Source organism: Halichoerus grypus, chromosome 6 (genome assembly GCF_964656455.1).
Source record: "Halichoerus grypus chromosome 6, mHalGry1.hap1.1, whole genome shotgun sequence".
In the NCBI taxonomy this organism is placed as follows: domain Eukaryota; kingdom Metazoa; phylum Chordata; class Mammalia; order Carnivora; family Phocidae; genus Halichoerus; species Halichoerus grypus.
In genome coordinates, this window is record NC_135717.1 from 176,119,283 (window position 1) to 176,135,601 (window position 16,319).

General features: G+C 49.7%; 1 protein-coding gene across 2 annotated transcripts in view; it reads left to right on the forward strand.

The window, feature by feature from the left end:
• TBC1D22A (TBC1 domain family member 22A) overlaps positions 1–16,319 on the forward strand; it is a 319,474-nt gene that overhangs the window by 188,695 nt on the left and 114,460 nt on the right. The window lies entirely within an intron of this gene.

A 16,319-nucleotide genomic window follows, 5' to 3' on the forward strand; every position in this document is an offset into this window, starting at 1 on the left:
CTTTGCAGGAGGAATGAGTGTGCACAGAAGTGGGCAGCTCTCACTCCTTATTAAGCCCGATGATTGTCATAATCTGGGCGACAGCATGGTTGTTTATGGCTGTCCTTTGGCACTCTGTTCCCTGCCTTTGTGCATCATTTTGCTATCAAGGATGCTGGCGTAATTTCTCCATGGAATCCAATTAATTACCAAGTCTGGAAATAACATCTTTAATATTATAGAAAAATTATAGTGTGTGCTCGGCCGTTTTAGATTATGCTTTCATATTTAAGTGGAGGCTTTGAAATACTTTTTACCTTCATTCTTAAAATAATTTCCCCTATGATGTGCTGACTGTCATATTGCAATCGCAGAGTTTAATTAAATGAAAGTTGGGAGATAATGCCTGCCCATTCCAAGCATATTCTCCTGATAGTTTGTTACATTAATGAACAGCATTAACAAAGTGATACCAAGCAGAACCAGGCGTAGATTTGTGGCGCCAGCCGGTCAGTGATGAGGTACGAAGAGAAAGGCTCTTTCATAAAGAGCCTCATGTGAGCTCTGCAGGTGATTTTGCTGAATGTACAGAGAAATTGTACTTTGCTTCAAATGTAGATGCAGGGGTGTGCATTCCAGCACTGCTTCCGCGTCCCTGTGCACTGCTTCCCCCTTGCCGTGCCGTCAGCAGCCACAAACTGTAACGGTCATAATCTCCCCAGAAAGACACTTGGTTTGGGGAACTGTCGAGAGACATTATAAAATGGAGTCATACAAATTATAAACTCTATTTTGTTCCTTGATTGAATCTGATTTTCGACTATGTATCTAATGGTTATTACCTCATTTCCATACGGTGAAGTTTTTCACGGTTCTTCCAATAATACTTGATTTGATTCAGTATATTGAGCTGCTTTCCAACCTGTCTACTCAAAATACGGTTTCCTGCTTGTGTAACTGCGTTTATTCTTAACTTCACAGTGAGATCTCTGGGAGATGGCTGGGTTTTCCCCACTAGCAGGTTCACAGCTGGCCCCAGTCTCAGTTAGTTCTTTGAAATATGATTTGCAGTAGATGTGAATTTCACATCCTGACTTCTTCGCTTCCCCTTGTGTCCCTTAGAAGGCGTATTTTCTGTTTCCGTGGAGGTTGGGAAGTAGTGGTTAGTGCTCATTTGTACCAGTGCTACAGTGTGGGGAAATGCTTGAACTGATTTTCTCTGGTGCTGTGGTTTAGAAAGAAGCACATTGCAGCTTTGCTGGATGATGGTTTAAAAGAGCAGCAACGACGACCAAAGGAATCCCAGCTCAAATGTACTTTTTTGTAAATCACATTTTTCGGTGCAATTTCTGAGGCGGGTCCTTCCGGCCTGCAGTTCTTGGCTTAAAGGATCCATTCTTCACAACAGAGAAGCTTCTTTTATGTAATATATATGTAAAATATGTGAACGCTGTAGCCAGTTTGTAGCTGTTCTTCTAGTGAAACCTAAATACCAGGCTTTCCAAGCAGGAAGTACACACAGTGGATGGGGTTTGGGCTTTCTGGCTGGTGGGCGCCAGGGCCCCTTGGCAGCCCCTCGGGAGAGGCACCTGCAGGCCTCAGCCGTGTGAAGTCCACCCTCCCCCCATTTCATCACTCACCTCTTAGAGAAATTGTGGACCAGGAACTTTTGCAGGGACTATAAAGATTTTATTAAGGGCAGGATATGCTAGGAAGAAAAATTGCTTAAAAAAAAAACCAAAAACCCACTGCCTCCTTTCTGCATTTTAGGGGAAGGACAGCATTTATTTTAGAGCTTTTTGGCACTTTGGTGAAGGAACACACCTTCGTGGGCTTGTTGATTAAGAAAGGTGAAGTTAATTACATGAATAAAACTGGAAAATTCACAAATATGGGGAGATTAGACTGCTGAACAACCAAAGGGTCAAAGAAGAAATCAAAAGAGAAATCAAAAAATACCTTGAGGCAAATGAAAATGGAAAAGTGACATACCAAAATTTAGTGGGTGCAGCAAAAGTAGTTCTAAGAGGGAAGTTCATACAATAAATGCCTACCTCAAGAAACGAGAAAAGTCTTAAATAAGCAACCTAACTTTACATCTCGAGGAACTAGAAAAAAAAGAATGAAGCCCAAAGCTAGTAGAAGGAAGGAGGTAAGAGATTAGAGTAGAAATAAATGGCATAGGCAGATATTAGAAAAGATCAATGAAACGAAGAGCTGGTTCTTTGAGAAGTAAACAGAGTTGACAAACCTTTTGTGAGACTCACCAGAAAAGAGGGAGAGGACTCAGATAAGATCAGAAATGAAGAAGGAGATATCACAGAAGTACAAAGAATCGTCAGAGATGACTATGAACAGTTATGTGCCAACAAATCAGACAACCTGGAAGAAATGGATAGATTTTGATTACCCACCAGCCAAGACTGAATCATGATGAATTAGAACGTCTGAACATCAGACCCATTTCTAGCAGGGAGACTGAATCAGTAATTAAAAGTCTCCCAACAAACAAAAGTCTAGGACCAGGCAGCCTCACTGGTGAGTTCTACCAAACATTCAAGGAAGGATTAATACCAATCCTTCTCAAACCTTTCCGAAAAAATAGAAGACGGAGGGACTTTTCTGAACACATTATGTGAGGCCAGCATTACTGTGATACTAAAACCAGACAAGGATGCCACACAAAAAAATTACAGGCCCGTGTCCTTGATGAACACTGGTGCAGAAATCCTGAACAAAATTCTAGCAAATTGAATTCAACAATATATTAAAAAGATCACACACTATGACCACGTTGGGTTTATTCCAGGGGTGCAAATATGGTTTGCAAATATGACAGCAATCAGTGTGGTCTACCACATTAACAAAATGAAGGATAAAAATTATAGGATCATCTCAATCGATGTAGAAAAAGCATTTGATAAAATTCAACATCCATTCATGATAAAAACTTTTAACAGAATATAGGCATAGAAGGAACATATTTCAGCACAATAAAGGCCATGTATGATAAGCCCACAGCTAACATTATACTCAACTGTGAAAAGCTGAAAGCTTTTCCTTTAAGATCAGGAACAAGACAAGGATGTCTACTCTCACCACTTTTTTTTCAACATAGTATTGAAAATCCTAGCCAGAGTAATTAGGCAAGAAAAAGAAAGGACATCCACATTGTAGAAGAAGAAAAATTGTCACTATTTGCAGATAAGATGATATTATGTATAGAAAATCCCTGACTCCATCAAAAAATCTCTTAGAATTAATAAATGAGTTTGGTAAAGTTTCAGGATACAAAATCAGTGCACAAAAATCTGTTGTTTCTTTACACTAATAACCATCAGAAAGAGAAGTTAAAAAAACAAGCCTATTTACAATTGCAACAAAAAGAATAAAATACTTAGGAATAAATTTAACTAACGAGGTCAAAGACCTGTATATCGAAAACTGTAAAACATGAATGAAAGAAGTTAAAGAAGATACAAATAAATGGAAAGATATTTGGCGTTCATAGATTGGAAGAATTAATATTGCTAAAATGATCATACTATCCACAGCAATCTACAGATTCACTGCAATCCCTATCAAAATTCTAACGGTGTTTTTCAGAGAAATTGGACAAAGAATTCTAAAACATGTACGGAAGCACAAAAGACCCCAAATAGAGAACGCCATCATGAGAAAGAAGAATAAAGCTGGAGGCATCATGAGCCTCGATTTCAAACTGTATTACAAAAGCTATAGTAATTAAAACAGTATGGTATTGGCATAAAATCAGACACATAGATCAATGAAATAGACTAGAGAGCCTAGAAATAACCCCACACATATATGGTCAAATGATTTACAACAAAGGAGCCAAGAATATACAATGAGGAAAGAACAGTCTCTTCAATAAATGGCGTTTGGAAAATTTATACAAAAGAATGAAACTGGACTGATATCTTACACCATTTGAGAATTAACTCAAAATGGATTCAAGACTTGAATGTACGACCTGAAATCTTAAAACCCATACAAGAAAACACAGGCTCATTGACATAGGTCCTGGCTATGGTTTTTTATATCTGTTGCCAAAAGCAAAAGCAACAAAACCAAGAATAAACAATTGGGACTACATCATACTAAAATGCTTCTGCACAGCAAAGGAAACCATGAACAAAATGGAAAGGCAGACCACTGAATGTGAGAAGATAATCACAAATCACATATCTGATAAGGGGCTAATATCCAAAACATATAAAAAACTCCTATAACTCAAGAGAAAAAAAAAATCTGATTAAAAAATGGGCAGAAGATCTGAATAGACATTTTTCCAAAGAAGACATACAGATGGCCAACAGACACATGGAAAGATGCTCTATGTCATTAATCTTTCGGGAAATGCAAATCAAAATGACAATGAGCTAGGACATCTTACCTGTCATTAGAATGGCTGTTCTGGAGAAGGGAGCACCTGTGTGCTGTAGGGATGGTAGGAATGCAGGCTGGTGCAGCCACTAACAGAATGGAGGTTTCTCAAAAAATTAAAAATAGAATCACCATATGATTCAGCATTTTCACTTCAGCGTATTTATCTGAACAAAATGAAAAAGCTAATTTGAAGAAATACCTCATGTTAATGCAGTATTATTTACAATAGCCAAGATATGGAAACAACCTAAGTGTCCATTGACAGAGGAACAGATGAAGAAATTGTAGTACACACACGTCCAGGAACGTTACTCAGCCATAAGAAAGGAAATCCTCCTGTTTGCAACAACATGGATGGACCTCAAGAGCATTATGCTAAGGGAAATAAGTCAGAGAGAGAGAAATCCTGTATGATCTCTCTTACATGTGCAGTCTTAAAAAGAAAAAAGAAAACACTGAAAGCCAGCTCATAGATGCAAGGAATGTATTGGTGGTTGCAAGAGGTCGGGGCTGTGGGGGTGTGGGGTGGGAGGAATGGGTGAACTTTTTTTTTTTAATAGTTTAAATACATTGATAAAAGTTAAAAGAGAAAAGAAAGGGAAGGTTTTATGGGCATGGCCCAGAAAGGACTAGTGTAGAGAAGACCTGAATTGCTCTGTAAAGTAAAGTTAAAGGAAGCCTGGAGTTCCAGCAGTTGTGTTGTGAAGAACGGACTGGCGAGGTGGAGGAGGACAGAGGTCTCGGGGCACAGAAGGAAGCATGGTGAGGAGGTAAGGGGAAGACCGGAAGAGAGACAGCATCACCGTCTTTTGTAGTGGGGAGGGTTGACTAAAGAACATCTCAAAGGCACTTTTAAAGGGGTTTTCTATTTTGAGTAGTGTTGTACCCCCTCTCTGCTACCCTTAAACCCTTCCTGAAAGTGTGTCATGTAGACAGGATGGGGCCCTGCCTGAGGAGAGACGGGCCTGTGTGCAGTGGAGCCAGGCAGAGTGGGAGGTCGCAGCCCGAGAGGCTGTGTGCTGGGCGGGGCAGTGCTGTGTCTCGGTGGGGCTGAGGTGGCTTCCCCTGTGGTGTGTGGGGCACAGGCAGTAGGACTTCCCTCAGAGTGAGAGCTGAAGACTTGAGCCACTTAGCTTGGAATGGAGGACAAAGGTGAGAGTGGATGAGCCCGGCACTAAAGTGCTGTTCTTCTAAGGGCATCTGCTCATCTGGAAAAAATATCCCTTCATGAGTTGTTGTTTTGACAGTCTCCTGGAGTGAATGGGTCGAACTGCGCCAGACAGAGAATGAGAGAAATGCTCATAACCTTCCTGGGACTGAGCGGAGTGACCAGCAGGGAAAAACTGGAATGGGACAGCCCTCATACAGTCTTGTACTCCTGGTTTATGTCACCTGGGAGGACCAGGGTTGTTTGAACCCCAGTTACGGTACTTCTCTACTGGAGCCTCACAGTGCTGGGGAGAAGCCAAGCAAAATCTATTCTGGAGGAAGGCACCAGAACTGACGTTTCTACAAATATGTGCATTTTTCAGATAAAATGATCTGCACGTAGTCAAAGCTTATCACCCATTCGAAACTCCTTAAGTAGACCAAACAGAAGCAACAGGTATCAGAAACTGGTCCACAAAATGTTGTGCTTTTGTAATTCTTAGGCACATAGCATGAAACCATTATCCTTAACTCTGTATGAAAGGATAAAAACAGATAATCTTGAATATTATATATCTGTATAATTTTATATATCTGTATAATTTTACAGAAGAGATTTGAAAAAATGACCAAATAGGATTTCTGGAATTGAAAACTATGATAACCAAATTAAAAACGTGGTGGCTAGACACAGCTAAAGAGAACATGAGTGACCTGGAAGATGGTTGGAAGAGCCATAATAGAACCTGGAGAGTAAGGATGTGGAAAACACAGAAGGTAGGAGATCTAGGGGGTGTGGTCCGAAAGCCCGATGGGCGTGTGTTTGGAGTCACAGGAGGAGAAGAGAGAGGATGAGTGAGAATTTGGAGAAACAATAATGGAGATGTTCACCAAAAGTCCCGAAATGTACCACCTCACATATTTAAGAGACCAGTGGGTCCAGAGGAGAATTACTAACAGGGAAAACTGTATGCGAGCACATCCTTGTGAAGATTATTTACACTACAGACGAAGTCTTAAAGCAGCTGGAGGAAAAGATTATTTTCTAAGAACAGCTATTTGAGAACTGACTTCTCAACAAAAATATGAGAAGGTGTCCTCAACGTGCTGCAAGAATATACATCACTGTAGGGCCTACATCCAGCAAGAATGCCTGTCTGGAATGAACTCGGAATTGCACGAGGCCACCTAAATATGCATTGTTTGCATTCCCTCTAAGAAACCGTGCACATCAGGAAGGGAAGCAAATAAAAGCACATACAGCCTACTCTTGCAGCGTAAGTAGGGACAGTAATTACTACGAACCCAAATCCCCTGTAAGTAGGCAAATCAACATCCATCCCCAGCCTGTGGGGAGGGCCAGGTGCAAAAAGTCTATGGAAAAGGGAAGTGGTATACGGGTATTTAAGGAGGAGTAGAACCAGCTAGAACCACCCCAGGAAGAAAAAAATCCCTGACAGCAGGTCTGTGGTCTGGTGGATCAGAGCACAGGCTCTTGGAAAACCAGAAAGGATTTGGGATTTCCTGGGTGAGTGGCCGCGAAGACCTTAGCAGAAACCCATTTCCAACAGTTACTTGTACTATTCGAGCTGAATTCTTGGTCACAATTTTTTCGGCAGTGTGTGTTCCCTTAGGGATAGGGACTTCTGCCAAACAGTCCTTTATTTTGGCCCTGGAGTGCAGTAAGCAGCTTCCCGAGCAAGTGAGTTCCTGCCATGGCCAGTCAGCTTCCAGCGGCCCCCTCCCTGCCGAGGGACCTGGGGTGTTTCCTTGGGGCCATCCAGGTGCAAGTGGGAGGAGAGACTGAAGGATTAAGTCTGGGCACCAGCGGACCGGGGGCAGGCGAGAGAGCCGATTAGATGGGATGGCGGCAGTGCATGGAGTGGGGTGGATCTCAGGCATAGGGAGCCCGTCATTTATTCACAAAACAACTTTGGGCTTTTTAAATTTTGCTCATACATGTATTTGATTTCTTAATCTGCTACCAGATGTTGTTTCTTCTTCAATCTCGGGGAGAAATAGATCGCCCCCGGTGTTTGGTGTGGCTCACTGTCCTCTAGTGTGCTGGAGTGGCCTTTTGAGTTCTCTGTCCCTCTCGCGGTGGCCAGACTTTTTCTGGGAGGGGCTGTGCACGGAGCCGTGGTTCACAGAAATCCATAGCAGCATCAGTGGGTTCTCTGCAACCACCGGGTGACTGTGGGTACATGGGACAGAGGCCCCTGATTGTCCTGGCTGTGGCCCGGAAACCCTCTGCCGTCTGCCATGGGCCTCTGTGCTCGCACGCGCCAGGAGCCGCAGTGGGCCTGTGGGGGCTGCTGGCGTGCTGGCCCTCGGCAGCTCCAGTGGAGGCTGGAATGTTCTCTGCAGAACCTGGAGGACCCGAGCGCACAGGTGTGTGTGTGCACAAGTGTGCTGGGTCTGTCCGCACCAAACAGTAGGGGATGATGATCGGGATGGTTTTGCAAGTTGGATGCTGTGCTGCTTTTCCCCAAGTCCCTCTACCCTAGCAGTGCCCCTCTGCCCCCACCCCCAGGATTGGTGGTGTCTCCCCTTCTTCCGCTTCTCCTCTGTTGGCCACCATCCGTTCTTGCCAGACTCTGGCACACACTGTCGTGTCCTCTGCTTCTTCGGGACTGGTTAGAGCTGAGCTCTCGGGCATGGTGTAGGAGCACAGAGCCTGGCACCGGAAGTGCATCGAACATGCACATCGACCAAATCCTGAATGGCGGAGTGTGGAAATCCACGTGGGGCGGAGGCCGGATATCACTGGTACGGTCACAGGAGGCTCGGTGAGGGCCGGGAGCGGACAGCCGGCGAGTCTCAGCAGCTTTAGCAGCAGGCACGTCCCTCGTGGCTTGGCTGGGGACTCTGTTCTGTGCAGTTCTCACTTTGGGACTCAGGCTGAGGGAGCCGCCGCGCTCAGGAGTATCCTTGCCCGGATCCTGTGATGGAAGGAAGAGGGTTTTGGGGAGTCCTCATAGGCTCTTCATGCTTCCAACAGAAAGCGGTTCCTAAAACTCTGCTGCTCTTCATTGGCCAAACCAAGTCATGTGCTGTGGCCAAAGTCAGGAGCAGAGAGGTCCCCTGCCCACTCCCCCTCCCCCCGGGCCCATGTAGAGCCCGGTGCTTGGGTGGACGGCGCTGGGCATGCTGATCACAGCAGAGAGATGAGGTCACAGGTGCGTGTTGTCTCACTATTTCTGGTAGTTGTCAGTCTGTTCCCTACTTACTGAATGATTTTCGTAGGTAAAATCTCAAGTTCCCACCAACGATTTAGTCATTTAGTGCTGTAATAACAAGCAGAGATGAACACTCCTCAGTCTGGGAGAAGGTCAAGTGTAAAGCACCTACGGGAGTGTCCACATCACACCTAGAACGCTTACGCATCTGAAAGAAATTTCACAGTGTTGCGGCACAACCAGACGATACCCCATACGTTTATTGCTGTTACGTCTGCTACATCTGACGTTAGGTTGCGAGAGCCCCTGACGCCCCACGGTCCCCATGTTCAGCCCTGGGGCCCTTCCAGCGAGAGACCCTGTGACAGAACCTGGGCAGCTTTTGTGACGTAAGAGGATATAAATGAAATACTTGCCACATCTTCTGTTTAAAAACATAATGGAGATCCTCTTTCAGTATTAAAAAAAGTATTTGAAGATACACAGCCTTAGCAGGTAGATAAATGTGGTTATGTCTGTGCTTGGTTTTTTCAGAAGACTTCAAGTCTGATCGTAAAACATTGCTTCAGAGATTAGCATCCCATGGTGGGTAAAATGGGCACAAAAAGGGGACCCAGGGGATTGTTCCTGGTGATGGGGCGGCTTTAGGACAGAGACAGGCCTGTCATCCGCCCCCCTGAGGGCCCAGAACTGCTTGATGTCCCCTGGGCCTGAGGTCTGCTTGGCTCTGCTCTGAAGTTCCCAAAGACCATAAACCTGGGAGGCCCCGGCAGGCCAGGAGGAGGAGAGAAACCTGGTCATTAATCAGCCAGGCTGAGCCAAGAGCTTCTATGGATGGATTTCCATCTTCAGCGTTAAGCCCGACTCCAGGCTGCTTGGGGAGGCCAGAGCCAAGCACCAGAAGTGTCTGCTGTCGGAGTCCTAATCCAGACCTCGCCTTCTCTCCTTCCGTGAGGAATGGGGATAAATCCTTCTTCCTGCCTGGTCTTAGCAGTGCCAGATTTAGCAAGTGAGAGTAAGGAGCACCCAGTTAGATTTGAATTTCACATAAATCGTTAATTTTTTATTTTTATTTTTATTTTTTTTTTTTAAAGATTTTATTTATTTATTTGACAGAGAGAGACACAGCGAGAGAGGGAACACAAGCAGGGGGAGTGGGAGAGGGAGAAGCAGGCTTCCCGCGGAGCAGGGAGCCCGATGCGGGGCTCGATCCCAGGACCTGGAATCATGACCTGAGCCGAAGGCAGACGCTTAACGACTGAGCCACCCAGGCGCCCTTAAATCGTTAATTTTTTAGCATAAGTATGACACATACTGAAATTCAGATTTCACTGGGCCTCTGGCAGTTCTGTGCAGCTGAGCCCAGGGGGTGTCCAGGTCAGACTCGGACCCGGGCCTAAGCTGCAGGCTGCCTCTGCTTCTGGGTTGCAGGTGGTGCTGAAAATCTGCCTCCGTGTAGTGGGCTACTTAGAATTTAAGAGTATGTGCGTGTGCACGTGCGCACACTCTCTTACACCCTCCACCCCACACTTCACATGTGGTTCCTTCTATTGACGTGGTTACTGTGTCTGAAGCCAGTTACTTTTCCATTTTCCTGTGGTGTCATTTGATGCTCGTCACACATTCCTGTTACCCGACGCGCCAGAGGAGGGGCTGCCTGTGTCCTCAGGCTGGGGAGCTGGGGTCTTGTTCGTGGCCACGGGCTTCAGTTGAGCCATACGCCAGCCGAGCTCATTTGCCTTCAGTGCATTCGGGGTGGTGAGGCTGGTCACCGAGCGAGTTTTCACGGGAGCTCACTCTTCTTCATTAGTTTTGACCAGACTCTGACTTACTAATTACGATTCTCTGAAAGGCTGATCTGGGAGCCCTTGGCCGCCCTGGTGAATGCATTCACGGTCATGCAGAGCCTGACTGCCCTGCGCGTGGTTGGGTGGGTTTTTCTTTGCAGTGCCTGTGGGCGGGCCCTTTGGAGAGCTGCCCTGTGTCGGCCAGGTGCGGGAGCTCAGCCGTGATGGCCGGCCCGTGGCGGTGCAGGACAGGTGCCTTGTTGACCCGAGCCAGGCAGTCTCGGTCTTCCTTTCTGCCTTCGGGGGCTTAATCAGATTCGCATTTTCTTTCTCTCTGGTGCACTGTCCACGCTGCTGCAAGGTTCTGCTGGGAACAGCAGTGGGGCCTCCGGGCCCTTCTCAGGTTGACCCAGCCCTCCTCCCCCTCCAGCAGCCCTAGGCCGGCACACCCTGGCTGGTCGCTTTCCATCCAGCAGGACTTGTGATCCCAGCTTCTGCTCTGGTCCTTGTTCTTGTTGTTTTCTGGGCCTGAAACGTCTTTCACCTCCTGCGGCTTCCTTCCCCGGCGGCCAGGTATTCTGGTGCTTGCTCTGAGCACCCCAAGTGCAGGCGGTGCTTGCAGGAGATGGGAAGAGTTTGCTGCGTCCAGGGGAGGGTAGCCAGTGTGGAGTGAGTGTCCGACAGGACTCGGCCTCAGGGAGCTGAGACTTGGGGAGGCAACCTGCATACCGGGAGCAGGAGACGGTGAAATGCAGCCTGGGAAGCACTTTGTGAATCCTGTGCTCCATGACCCCGTGTGCCTGCCGTGGAGGGGAGTCTGCAGGAGGCCCACCCTTGGGTTAGAGCCAAGAAGGTGCTGTTGACAGTTCCAGGAGGTTGTCACACCAACCTAGGCCCAGGGCAGGCCCAAAGCTTCTGGGTCCTACAGCGGTTTCCTCCGTGATGGCTTTTAGGTTGTGGGCGGTCACTGAGGACTTCTGCAGTGTGTCACTGGTATGCCACCAGCAGCCCACTGCACACAAGGCACTCCCTGGGGCCTGGGACATGTGTCCAAAACTCTCTGCAAGGTGTTTGTGGTGTGGTGGCATGGGGGTTGCGTACAAGTGATCGGTGACTGTTCCCAGGAGCAGTGACCGAGTGTCACTGAAGGACAGGCACGTTGTGTGAGCACAAGGGAGAGGCAGAGGCTCCTCACCGCTCCCCATTCAGATGGCGGCCACAGGGATCAGCAGCAGGTGGCCAGTGGGGCCTGGCTGTGTCGAAAGGGGGCTTGGTCATTCCCCAGGTGGCTCCCTCATAAAGTTGGCCCAGGGACCCTGCCTGGGGTCTGAGACAGATGGGTCTTCTCACCTCTTTCTTGGATCCTCATCTCGTGGCTGGTCGGTGTGGGGGCTGGTGTGTAAAGCAGACTCTGTGCCCAGTTGCCCTGTCCCCTGCCCCATGGAGGATCTCCTCACCTCAGCTGGTCGGGAGCTGCAGCAGGAGGGGGCAGGGATGGGCCGGGGTGGAGGGGCACGTCTGCGGGCCCGTGTCTAGAGGGCAGGCTGTCCCCAGCCTGGGTAGTCCGGCATGCAGGTGGGAGCAGAGGCAAACCCTGGCTCTTGGACAGGCCTGCGGTGCAGCATGGCAGGAGGGGAGGGGGCAGGCTCCATCCCTGCTGCGGGCACGTGGAAGCCCTTCCTCTGGGGTGCGGATTTGGTGCTTGAAGAGGAGTGAGCAAGCTGTGGTGTGTAAGCGGGTACAGGGTGACCTCCGACCGGGGGGTTTTGGTCTCCTAGCGAGGGGGAAATGCCAGCCCACGAGCAGAACGGGAGGCTGGTTAAAGCCAGGTCTGCGGGTTAGAGGAGAGAAGACGGGGGCGCCCTGCTGGGGTTCCGAGGAGGGATGCTTGACCGCTGCCCTCTCGTGACCACTGGTCAGCACAGCGTGAGCCCTCGGAGGCCGGCCGGCTCGCGCTCTGGCTGCAGCTCATCTTCCATGAGCCCTTGCGCTCCCGGACGTGAAGGCGGTGGCAGGCAGCGCAGGCCTGTATGCTGGAAGCCTTGTTCAGCGTCCGAGCCCACCGTCATCACTGCCATCTTTCCTCCCGCCTTGGCAGGTGGTTAGGGGCGGGTGGTGGGCCGACACTTCTTCGAGCGCTGGGGAGTGTGGTCTGGGGACTCTGGCCACAGTCGCCTTATTGGGTGGCCAAGGGCCCTGTGTGCCCTGGCTCCCTGCGCAACCCCTCTGCCCCGTCCCCGGGGAGCCCGTTAGCTCTGCCCGCACCCAGGACACTGAGGGTGACCATTAGTATTTTTAAAACTGTACACTTCCACCCCGAGGGAACCAGAAGCCAGAATGCATTTCCGGGGAACAGCTCTCCCTCTGTGTGCATGGCTTTGTCTACTTGTACGTTTCTCCTCTCCTCTGTGTTTTAATTTAGGGTAAATGTGATTTTAATGAAATTTCTCTGAAAGCTGTCTTGACTGCATTGTAAGTTTAAAATTGACTTATTCGTTCAAGATAGAATTCAGTTACATCTAGTAAACTAGATTTAGCTTTATCACCATCCAAGTGAAAATATTTTTATTACTGCTACAAGGTAAGCAGTCGGAGAGCAGAGAATAAATCAGTGGCACCGCTCCAGCCGTGGAGCATTCAGCGTGCGACGGTGAAAAATAACCAGCTCCCTCTGCCCCGCTCGCGTCCTCATTAGGCCCCAGGATGGCTGATGTGAGCATTTGGAATGATAGTGATATTTCACTGGAGACATATGAACCTGGTGACTGGCAGAGCACATGTGGACTGGCAGGGACGTGGGCCGCGTGGCATCGTGGGGCCTCACGGCGAGGCGGAGTGTGCCGTGCGGGGCCGCGCTCCTGCGCCGGGCTCCCCGGTCTCAGCTAGGGCTTTGTGAACGTGGTCCTTTCTTGCTGCAGCTCAGTACCGTGCACGTCCGGGCCCCCCACTCACGGAGGCGGCAAAGCCACCCCAGCACGGGGGGCGTCAGGGGCTCCTTCAGCCGAGCTGATTTAATGTGCTTTCACTTGAAAACCGGTGTGGGTATTTTGTTACATTGTGGGGAAGAAGGATGCGTTGCCAGGTACCAGATCAGAGGACTAGAGGAAGTGTTGTGGAAGCCCAAGGTCATCTGTTAGGAACGTGTGCCCGGGTTCTGGTTCCGCCTGTTACACACCCGAGCTTGGCCGCTGCCGTTGCAGAGAGCAGCCGCGTCTGGCCGGTGTCTGCCGCGTACCTGGCGCCATCCTCAGGTCTTCACCTCTGTTACCGTGTTGACTTTCTGCAGCAGCCGATGAAGTGGTGGAGTCAGCCTCCCCATTGGAGGATCCAGGTCCTTCTCTGGCTCCCTTTGCCCACAGGCTGGGTGAGTCCCACATCGCCTCCAGCTCTGCCCATCCTGGCTCGGTATTGAACACGGAGAGCCATCCCAGCTCTCTCCCACGTTGGGGGCCCAGCGGTGTCCTGTGGGCTCAGAACCCTGCCTGTCCCTGCCTGTGCCCCGGGATTTCCTCGGGGAGCAGTAGGTGCAGCGTGCTCTGGTGATGCCCCCCACTAGACCCCTGTCCCCAACCCTCACATGGTTCCTCACATGGTTCCTCTTGGGACTCCTGGCCAGCATCTGGTGCCTTCCGGTGCCCCAGCTCCATGCCACCCTGTGAGGGTGGAGGAGGTCCGGAAGTCTAACATGCCATCTTGAAATAACAAGTGGGTCCCTTCTCCTGGCTTTGAGCCTGTGTCTCTGGCTTCCTGCAGAATTCCCAGCAGCCAGCAGGATGCCCGGCGTGCACACTGTGCCCGTTCCACATTGGCATGTTGCTGGATTCATGGATCAAGGGTTACTGTAGCATCCTGCACATGAGGGCTCCCTCAGTGTGAGAGGCTTTGACTTGCTTCCACACAGTCTGAAGATGAGGCTCTCTGTTTACAGAGTGGATGTTTGGGGGGCGGTGGGTTAACGCAGTCTCTGTGTGGGGTATCCTTGTCTCCGTGTGTTCATGTACCCTGGGGGTCTCCTCCGTGCCTTTGTTCTGCCTGAGACTCTCAAGTCTCCATCCGTCTGCCCTTTCATCCATGGAAGGGGCGATCTGGCATGTGGACAAGCTCTGTAATCTGAGCATGCACGACCCCTTCTAACTGCTGTGTAATTAGGAGAAGTGGCAGGAAAACACTGGGTGTGAGGACAAATGACTGGGTAAGTGTTGACTGTTTTGATTGTCTGAGAATTGTCTTGCCTCCGTGTGAATGTCCCCCCAGCTGACTGAGCAGGGCCCTTTCCTCACCTGCTGGCCCCTTGGATTTATTGGCTTCTCCCACGAGCTGCCATTGTGCTGGTTGCAGGGACAGTGCTCTTTGGAGGAGCCTCGATCTGGGGTATCAGTCTTCAAATATATTTCCCACCATCCCCAAGGATTGTCAAGATAATCTGGGAGGTAGCACCTGCCAGAGCTTTGAAATACTGAGCTCCGCCGTGAGACATGGGAGCTGAGCGCCCCAGTGACAGGGGGCCCGGAGCTCCCCAGCCCCGCAGCTGTTGCGGCCTGACACTGGCCTGGTGCTGGACTTCTCTGCTCTGCCCCCGCCCTCACCAGCCAGCCATTGCCGCAGGAGCCAGGAGCCAGGTCCCAGGGCCCTCCCTCTGTCGTCTCGGAGCCCGCTGTTGGGTCAGGCCTGTAGCCCGTCCTGCCATCTCCCAGGCCAGAGTGGTGTGTCAGGAGAGTGGGGCTACATGTAGCCTTGTCACTTGGGGCCCCTGTGACCCCCTCCGGCTTCCTGCTCTTTCTCTAGCCCTTGCTGCCTCTCCGACCCTTTGTGTTTTCTTCCCAATTTAAGCTTGTTTTCAGGTGTTCCCCCTGGATAGGTCGAGAGGGACTTATTTTCCTAAAACCGAGGGACAGCTCTCCTCCCACGCTTGGACTGCAGGGCCCCAAGAGGGTCTTGGAGCGAGTGGCCTGCGGGTGGGGCCACACTTAAATCCCCTGCAGGACAGGGGGGTTAGCTGATGTTTTAAGACCTTATTGATGAGTGTGGATGGGCTGTGACCGCTGAGGACATTCTGTCCTATATCAGAAGACAGGACGTTAACAGTTGCCCTGGGAGTTCTTTCTTGCAGGCCCGAACATAGCATGGAATCAGGGGGGAGGCCCTCCGAGGTCATCTGGCCGCCACCACCCAGCCCGCTTCATGGCGTCTGGAGGCCATCGTCCCTCCCGTGTTGGCTGGGCTGTTTCCGGAGGGCTGGGGAGAGGGTCTCCTATAACTGTGCTTTCAGCTCGCAGGGCAGCTGAGGCCAGGCCGATGTGCCAGCGTCAGAGATGCCGTCTGTCTGCGTCCCAGGCCTTGCCTTCCGCAGAACCAGTCGGAGATGCTGTGACCGGAGCGCCCTCACCGTGAGGAGCAGTGTGCTTTTAGCCGCTCAAGTGGGGAGCATGTTTACCCCGGGAAGTGGTGATGGCCATCCAGTGTGTAACGGAACGCAAGCACCTGAGGCCTTCTGAGCTTGTGATTTAGATGCTTTTCTCCTTAATGATGATCTCTCTCTGACCCTCCGTCCTGAGATTGATGTTCAGGTTTATTGCCAAACCGAGACTAGTTAATTAAATTGTAAGTAGAGACTTCCAAAGACAGTGATTCTCCTTGACCTTAAGAAGAAGAAGTTGTCTTGGTTTTGAATGTAGGCCATCAAGTTCTGGTTTTGAAATGATTCCCCAAAGTCATTTTTGTTCGTGGTTACAAGTTGCTGGAGAACGCGAGTGGTTTTATCTCCCTCACCATAAAGCACCAGTGTGCCTCTGAAAACCAGGACAGAAGGCAGCCT